The sequence below is a fragment of the Triticum dicoccoides genome, chromosome 2B, assembly GCF_002162155.2.
Source record: "Triticum dicoccoides isolate Atlit2015 ecotype Zavitan chromosome 2B, WEW_v2.0, whole genome shotgun sequence".
Classification (NCBI taxonomy): Eukaryota; Viridiplantae; Streptophyta; class Magnoliopsida; order Poales; family Poaceae; genus Triticum; species Triticum dicoccoides.
In genome coordinates this window covers 798359602-798368815 of record NC_041383.1, presented here as the reverse complement: position 1 = coordinate 798368815, position 9214 = coordinate 798359602, and positions in this window count along the sequence as shown.

Sequence of the window (9214 nt, the reverse complement as noted above, 5' to 3'; positions counted from 1 at the left end):
TGTACCGGTCTTTTAGTAAAAACCAGAAAGTATTTTAAAAGGTGCATCAACGAGGTATGAAACAGCTAACCTTCAGGCAAGGCATGCTAAAGGCCCAATAAGCAACTAGGCTAATAACAATTTGTAATTATTAATGATTTGCATCCAAAATTATGTGTATTCATTTGATGTGAGGTCAAAATTTTGAGAAAATACATTTAGTATTTTGATTTTTGGTCGCAAATGAACCGATGAACTGATGGCCCGACCAATAAAAATCTGAACCGACAACCTCACCAGTTCGATTTATTAAACTATGACACCTATCCGTCTGCTCTGCTAGCTGAGCAGTCTCAGTGTTCTGCCGACCAAAGCGCTAATGAGCACATAATGGCTAATCGTTAGATGGAGAATAAGAAATTGACGGTGGATCTTGCCATGGGCCAATGCCACCCACGGCGCCTGAATACCCGATGATTCCCTATGATTATGCATAAAATAAATAACTTGGTACGTACACAATGGCGGAATCACTCAACTTATCATATATAGAGGGAAATAACCGTGCCTTATTATTTTTATTATTTGTTTAAGATGCAAGCCTCTTGTAATAGTTAACAAAGGAACACAATCCATTGTGATATAGAATTATTAATCAATACATAATCATCAGACTGCGTAGTATTCCTGTCGGTCCTTACATTTGAAGACACGGCCCTGGAAAATGCTCCCTTCTTTATTATTTACCACTATAGGAATCGACGAGTTTGTTGAGTGCACTTTATTGGGCACTCAGCAAACACACAACTTTACAGAGTGTGGTTGTAAAATACTCGGTAAAAATAGACACTCAGCATATTGAAAGTTTCCCGAGTGTTCTATTTTGGGGGGAAAAACATGGCAAAAAAAAACACTAGGCAAATATTTGGACACATGTCAATTTTAACCGTGCTTTACAGTGGACGGATAGTGTTATTGCCTTGTCGAGTGTAAAACACATGGTAAACAAGTAAAATCCAATAGCAGGCATGTATACATTTGGATTATTAAGAGCAAAGTTTTGAATTTTTATTTTATTTGCTACTTTTAGTTGTTTCTACACGCAAGATACAACATTACATGGTCCATGTTAAAGTTTGGCATTATTTAGGGGTCAAATTCTATATTAAATAAGTAAATGGATTTATATTTATCTGATGGACATACATTTTACCTACAAGTACATGAAAAATGCTAAACAATTGGTAGAAAGATAATATTTAAGTTAATGAGTATATTTTTAGTATTATACACAAAGTGTTTTCACTCAAACAAATGGCGGGAAAATTCATATAGTAAATTGGATATTTTTTAAATTTATAAAAATGCAAATGAAGTCTGAAAAAAATGAGAAGTTGCATGGCACCATGATATGACATATAGAGCCCGTGGTTCAAAACTGAGAAGGCTTCATAATTTTTTTATGTACATTTCATAGAAATTGAACATCTATGTGAAGAATAGTAGTTCTTGAAGGGAAAGTGTAAGGTTTGAAGGCAAAGCGACAGTTGATTCAACGTCAGACGTGGAAATTTTTTCTACTCAACACACACTATTACATCTTCAATGTCAAAATTTGGCATAGGTTTAATTTTCTATTTTAAGTCATTAAATGGATTTGTAGGTATTTAATGTATATAATTCAATTTAGAACTACAAATACAAGGAAAATGACCACAAATTGGTTGAAAAATCATATTCTAGTTGTTGAGTTTATTTCAAGTCTTATACAAGAAATATTTGCAATTCAAACATTTATGTGGGAAAATGAAAATTAACTTAGACCTTATTTCCTTATGAATTTAAAAATGTGAGTGAAGTCTGTAAAACATGAAAAATGGCCTGGTTTCAAAATATGATACCCATGGTATGTGTTTAAAATTTGGGAAGGTTTCACAAAAGTTGCGATCTACATTACCTATAAATCAAAGTATCTCTAAAGAATAATCGTAGCTTCGAAAGAGATGTTGTGTGGCTTAAAGGAAACAACAATCGCTTTAACGTTTGATCTTGATTTTATTTCCTACACTAAACATGCACTACTAAATCTTTCTATGTCAAAATTTGGCAATTTTGAGGGTTCATAAGTCATATTTTAATTACAATTATATTGAATAATACCCTCAAATTGGTCAAAACCATGTTTAAGTTACAGAGTATACTTTTAGTCTTAGACAAGGAAAAAAATACAAACATTTAGGTTGGAAAATTCAAACACTAAGAGGTTATTTGTTTTCTAATGTAAAATAAATGCAAATGAAGTCGGAAGAACATGTAAGTAGGCACGGTGTCATGATATGACATCTAGAGGTTATAGTTAAAATATTAGAAGGTTTAACTAAAATTTTTATGTACATTTTTTTATAATATTAAAGCATTTTCAAAGAAGAATCATAGTTTTGAAAGGAAAAACATGAGGTTTGAAGATGAAACATAGTTACTTCATCGTTTGACCTTGATTTGTTTTTTACATGCAACATATATCATTACATTTTCCATGTCAAAGTTTGGCATGGTTCATTTTCCATTTTAAGAAATTAAATGGATTTCTGATCATTACATTTTCCATGTCAAAGTTTGTCAAAGTTTGGAGGCTCCAGCCTATTAAATCCCTTTAGACTCGCCGTTGTCACAAAGTGGTAGATATTCAATTATTTCATTATGCCGCAACAAATGCAAGGTATTGAAGCATCCTTTAAAACAGTATCACATTCAATATAGTGGAGGGAAATAAAATCGAAGCGAGAGCGGCGTTTCGGTGCCCGGGTGCATCTGCACCCGGTCAAAAAAAATTTATAAAAAATTCAAATAAATTCAAAGAATTCCAAATTTTTTTTGGGTGGTAGACAATTTGATGTGTGAGGTACGCTCCAATTTTCAAAACATTTGGACTTCTGTGCAGCTCTCAGCAAAAAAGACAAATCAGACCAGAACAGTATATGAACAGTACACATTTTTACAGACCTCCGATTTGTCTTTTTTGCTGAGAGCTGCACAGAAGTCCAAATGTTTTGAAAATTGGAGCGTACCTCACGCATCAAATTGTCCACCACCCCATTTTTTTTGGAATTTTTTGAATTTTTTTAGTATTTATTTTGATTTTTTTCATGAGCGCGATGAGCTCGGGTTCAGATTCGAATTTTCCAAGCTAAGCTGCCTAGTATCTTTAAAGTATGTGTTCTTTATCTATACCTACTATTAAAGGGATAGATATTATTGGCTTTGTCCCGCTATTGTTTTCACGCTTATGCCATTGTTTGATTTTTTCGGACCCTATTTTGTGAAGCTAGGAAACGAAGGCGACATATGTGCAGACGAAATAAAAAAACGTAGCCGGACTAGTGCCGACATACATGCAAACGGAACAGAAAGAGAATCGTAGCCGAACTGGTTAACTCATAATAAAGTCTTTTGATATAAAAAAGCTCATCCTTACCGCTGCCGTAGTAGGAGCGTGGCGTGACCTCTCACGATCTAGGCTATGTGCCTACGCTTCCATAGTAGGATCGTAGCCTGAGGTCACACGATGGAACCAAACTGATGGCTGACAAATCAAGAGATATGTCATATGTACTAATTAAGTGAAAGTATTCCAAATTCTGATTTGACAAGGGAAAATGTGAGTATTAATAAACTGATATGTTCTTGTAGAACAACTAAAATGCTGTCATCCACCTCTAAATATCAAGATATTTTGTTTCTGTGGTTGTCGACGTGACGTTTCTGATTGCCTATTCCTTTCTAGATATGATTTAATTTTTAGAAACAATTGCTTCACGCAAATAGAATATAAATATTTTTATGAGGGTTTTCATCTATTTGTACTACCCCCTAACAAATCCATTTCTAAAAATATCTATTTACACAATTCCTAATTACAACAAGCTTGTGCTTTTATTCTCATGTTTTTATGGTAATTAAGTATGATAACTGGTTGAACATTTCAAATGTATATGTAGACATGATTGATGTTGAACCCCTAAATATATATGCACCCGTTGCAGCGCATGTGCATTAGGAAGGTACAACTATTAGCGGACATTTTTGTTAGTGAATAATAGTATATGTTAGTGCTTACTAAAGATCATATTGGACAAAATATCTTATTGGTCATCACATATTTATAATAAACATTTTTACTTATTTATAGATAAGCATTCCAATAATTTAGCACATCGTTTTTGTTAATATAACTTTAGCATAAAATGTTAATTCCATTATTTTCAATTGTATCTTACAACATTACCACTTTGACATTGTGTATTTGATATTAAAATCACTACACACATATACACGATGACAAGAAGAACTTTGTTTTGATGTACAAAAGATTGTTTGATATGTTAGTTTCAGAAATCTTGCTCAACCAAATTCCTTTAAATTATAAGCAAATCATTAAAAAAATAACCACTTTCATATATTAAAGAAAATGTGAACCTCATATGTACTTATGTGTTTGTGTCTATTTTAGTATCTCTAAATACCCCGGTGAAGCTCAAGCTCTGCAATGTACGGATCTAACAAATATCCTCAAAGAGGCTTGTAGATAAGTACAGTTAAGCTTAGTTGCTACACATATGAATTGCAGAGCGTCTAAGTTGTCAATAAGTGGTGCAGTTGTGGTGTGTGTGTAAGTCAAGGAATGCATGGTGCTTGACCATGTTGCCTCAAGTGCAGACTCGTTTCTATAGTGTGGCACCCCAGCTCAGAGAAACCAGAACACCGCGTATTCTAGTCCAGAGATTGAGGTAAGTCTTCTGGAATACGACACTGCTCGGCATAGAATAAATCAGCTCATATTACAACAAATAAGGGATACAAAAGTGTGATGTTACAAAGGATCAAATCAGCATGGCCACACTACGCCTGCTAAGGTAGCTCTATGCTAGCAGCGAAACAACTCATAGCAGCGGAATACTTCTAGCAGCGGAACACCGACGAAGGTGGTGAACTCCACTCTGCAGAGACTCTAGCTGGGACACGATCGAGCTCGCACGGTCGGTAACCTCGACAAGCAATCAATCACGGCACCACCTACAATCTGGCATGACACGCCAGGTCAGTATATTGAATGTACTTGCAAGCTCACAACAACCAAAAGCATCAAGGCAAGACAACAACATCGCATTAACAGATTAAGTAATTAACAACTACTATGAGATGATAGCAACTATTAAGCATGATATAAAACTACTGGAATACTGATGAACCAACATCTCAAGAACCACCTCACTCTTGGCTATACGGCCAAGCAATATATCACCTCGATCACCTCGCTATCAAAACCTCCACATGGTTGCTACTTCTTGATCTTGCGTTGGTTTTTCCCTTGACGAGGAAATGATGATGCATCAAAGTAGAGATAAGTATTTCCCTCAGTTAGAGAACCAAGGTATCAATCCAGTAGGAGACAACGCAGAAATCACCAAGACCTGCACAAACAATCAAAAAACATGCACCCAACGCGATAAAGGGGTTGTCAATCCCTTCACGGTTACTTGCAAAAGTGAGATCTGATAGAGATAGATGAAACTAAACAAAAGGTAAAGTAAATATTTTTGGTATTTTTGGTTTATAGATCGGAAAGTAAAAGATTGCAAAATAGTAGATCGGAAACTTATATGATGAAAAATAGACCCAGTGGCCATAGGTTTCACTAGTCGCTTCTCTCGAGATAGCAAATAATATGGTGGGTGAACAAATTACTGTCGATCAATTGATAGAAAAGCGCAAAGTTATGACAATATCTAAGGCAATGATTATGAACTATAGGCATCACGTCCGTGTCAAGTAGACCGACTCCTACCTGCATCTACTACTATTACTCCACACATCGACCGACTCCTGCCTGCATCTAGAGTATTAAGTTCATGAAGAACAGAGTAGTGCATTAAGTAAGATGACATGATGTAGAGGAATAAACTCAAGAATATGATGTAAACCCCATCTTTTTATCCTCGCTCGCAACAATACAATACGTGCCTTGCTGCCCCTGCTGTCACTGGGAAAGGATACCGCAAGTTTGAACCTAAAGCTAAGCATTTCTTCCATTGCAAGAAAAACCAATCTAGTTGGCCAAACTAAACCAACAATTCGAACAGAATTACAAAGATATCAAATCATGCAATAAGAATTCAGAGAAGATTCAAATAATATTCATAGATAAGCTGATCATACATCCACAGGTTGGCTGGTTGTCTATGCGTGGAGTCACGATCGCCAAAATCACTAATTGAGGAGTACTCTTTGCAAAGATCATTCCCGCCTCCCCATGTTGCGAAAAGTGGTGCAACCTGGGGGTTTCCTTTTTTCGTAGATCCGTTTATTCAAAACGTTTTATCTCTTAAACCGTGCGTCCAAATTTTGAGCCGTTTTCACCGTTTGATTCCTCGTGTCGAGATCTTCAAAACTAGATCCGATATTGATAGGTTTTGACGAACATTTTGTTCACAAAAAAAACAGACGAAAAAGCCGAACCAGGAGCATTGGTTTTTTCCTTTCGAAAAGAGGCACGCCCGTGCCTCTCGCGAAATCACAACGGTGCCTCTCACGGAAGCAAAACCATGCCTCTCGTGAAAGGAAAAAAACAGAAAACACATTTTTTTTCGTTTCTGAGAGGCACGGCTGTGCCTCTCGCGAAAGCACAACCGTGGCTCTCGCGGAAGGAAAAAAAACAAAAAACGCGGTTTTTTGTTTCCGAGAGGCACGACTGTGCCCCTCATGAAAGCACAACCATGCCTCTCGCGAAAGCAAAACCGTGCCTCTCGCGAAAGGGAAAAAAAATAGAAAACTCCTTTTTCTTTCCGTTTTTGAGAGGTATGGCCGTGCCTCTCACGGAAGCAAAACTGTGCATCTCGCGGATGAAAAAAAAACATTAAACAAGTTTTTTTTCGTTTTCGAGAGGCACGGACGTGACTCTCGGGAAAGCACAACCGTGCCTCTCACGGAAGCAAAACCGTGCCTCTCGCGGAAGGAAAAAAACCAGAAAAGGTGTTTTTTTCGTTTCCGAGAGGCACGGCCGTGCCTCTCGCGGAAGCAAAATCGTGCCTCTCACGGAAGGAAAAAACAGAAAGCGCGTCTTTTTTTTTTCATTTCCAAAAGGCACGGCCGTGACTCTGTCAGAAGCAAAACCGTGCCTCTCGCGGAAGCAAAAACGTAACTCTCGCAAAGAAAAAAAACGTGTTTTTTCGCGCAAAAAAAGTTCAGATATTTTTAATCCAAAAACTAAGGAAGACCAGTGGAAAACCAAAATGTCAACAAACCGAAAAAACCATTTAAAAGGCTAAAAACGCGTGCGAAAAAATAAAGAAAATTCGGAGGGAGCGCCTAGAGCGCGACACGTGACGGGCGACTGACAGCACGTCAAGTGACTCTGATTGTTGTGAGGCTCTCGAAGGAGCGCTTGTCAACAAGTTGCTCCCCACAATCGCTCGAATAACGGGGAAACAAGAGGGCCTAGTTGCTGGTGCAGCTTTGGGCCACATTTATTTGGGCCCATGAGTTCCTGTTGGACGAAAACAACCGAACAAGTCAAGCTACCCAGCAGATTACCTTACCATCAGAAGATGTTAAAAAAGCACCGCAAGATGAGCACCACCCCGGTTTGTTCCCCATGTGGCGCCAAGGATACTTGGAAGCGTTCCCTCATTGAGTGTTCCATGACCCGATGTGTGGGCATTGGTTGATGGGGACTTATTGGAGCATATGATGGCTATGAACGAATCAGACCACAAATCATGGCTATTCTCAATGTTTGAGTCCATATCACCTAAGCAACTTACCCGTTTGGTGGTCACGCTGTGGGCGATCTGGACGGCGAGGAGGAAGGCGATTCATGTGAGAATTTTTCAAACTCCTTTTGCTACAGATGAATTTGTGACTTGGTATATCTTGGAACTTGATGAGCTAAAAAACTGCATGTAAAACCTATATCGCGTGCAGGACTAGTGGAGAACAGTTCGGCCTGAAAATTTCCACCTGATGGGTCCGCCAAAATTAATGTGGATGGTGGCATCTCCAGGTAAGGCTTATATGGTACAGCTGCTGCGGTCTATAAGGATGATCAGGGATTATTTTTGGGTGCTTTAGCTCTTGTCTTGCCGGAGGGTTACTGATCTTGCAATCCTGGAAGTTATTGCTTGTCGCGAAGGTATTGCATTTGCTATGGACATGAATCTCCAGAGGGTGCATATTGCGACGGGTTGTCTAAACGTGGTAAATGACATCGCCACTTTTCAAGGTGGTAAATATGGGACGAGACTTGCCTGCTCCCCCGGCGTGTGCCCATCCGTGCTCCCGCGTACGTGGCTTGTTTTGATTGGAACAAAATAAGGCCCGGCCCCACCCCCTTAAAAAGAGAGGGGGGAGGGGGGAGATGATTATATTAGAAAAAGAAAAAGAAAAAAGACAGCCGTATGATGAAGTGGGAGCACGGCTGGGAGCATGTGAAGGGAGCAGGCAAGCAGGATCCGTAAATATGAGGTGGTTATCAAGGATATTAATGCTTCTAGATCTGCTTTCACCTTATGTATTTTGTCCATGAAAAAAGAGGCTCAAATTATAAAGCCCACAATCTAGCTAGGTTTGCATCTACTTTTGATCAGGGGACACACACATGGCTTGGTCTGCCACATGACACTCTTTGTATTCCAATGATTATTAATCAATAAACCTAGTGGATTGTGCTAAAAGAACAATCAAATACCCCTAAAAAACCTACCCAATCGATTATGTACAATAAAAAAAGATTCTCAAAACAAGGTACTAATATGGCAAGCGGCTAGGGCCTATGGACAGCGCCGCAGCGGGAAGATGAAAATCGTTCCCTAGGAGCGCCGGCTCACACGTCTTAGTCCTCCCATCCTCAAACTCAAATGGGGACCACAATTCCCAACATTTATTCATTTGTATGCTATATATTCGACAAAATGTCTATTGCTGCCTGTCTGAAAATTTTAATTAATACCGTGGAGCAAGTGATTGATGTTGATATTGGAATTGAAGGATTTTGAAAATAAGTTCACCCTAACTCATATTATGTCAAAGATCTTTCCGGAAGGAAAAATTCAAATGGTTTATCCTTTCTTTTGCAACGTTAGAGACTTCCGTTTCTTTCTTATGCTTAACAAAGTAGTTGGTTACTGGTCAGATATAGCATGGACATACTTCCTCTGTAACTTAACATAAGTCCTTCTTT